The sequence below is a fragment of the Seriola lalandi genome, unplaced genomic scaffold (genome assembly GCF_002814215.2).
Source record: "Seriola lalandi dorsalis isolate HSWRI2012SDOR001 ecotype SW California unplaced genomic scaffold, Sedor1 jcf7180002054532, whole genome shotgun sequence".
NCBI lineage: Eukaryota > Metazoa > Chordata > Actinopteri > Carangiformes > Carangidae > Seriola > Seriola lalandi.
The window spans coordinates 221375-221780 of record NW_019525085.1 but is presented as its reverse complement, the minus strand read 5'-3'; the positions used below and the strand labels follow the sequence as shown (position 1 = coordinate 221780).

At 42.1% G+C, this 406-nt stretch overlaps 1 protein-coding gene across 1 annotated transcript in view; it reads right to left on the bottom strand.

The window, feature by feature from the left end:
- Positions 1-406, bottom strand: part of LOC111661039 (F-box only protein 41-like) — a 7213-nt gene that overhangs the window by 4496 nt on the left and 2311 nt on the right. The gene's annotated exons all lie outside the window — the stretch shown is intronic.

The following is a 406-nucleotide window of genomic DNA, read 5'->3' as shown; positions in this document are numbered from 1 at the left end:
TGTGTATCTCCGTAACACCTTGAGGGAACTTCTTAAGATCTGGTGAAAAGTTTCACCTCGACCTGGACTCAAGAAAAAAGTGATTATATTTTGAAGGTCAAGGTCAGTGTGACCTCAGAAAATATATTTTAGCCATTACTCAAGACTTCACATCAGTTGTGACAAAATTTTACACAAATATGAAATCTTAAACATCTGTCACCAGATTTATCTCTGACTGTTTTTGATGATGTTTCAGACGGAGGAGGAGCAGAGAGCGACTGATGAAGAGTTTCATCTGCCACAGAGAAAAGAAGCTGCTGCTGATTCAGCGTCTGATCCGACCAGACCACCCCCAGAGTACCTGAACTCCTCAGCTGCTGCAGACGAGACGTAATACTGCTCAGTTACTAGAAACAAGTTGGAG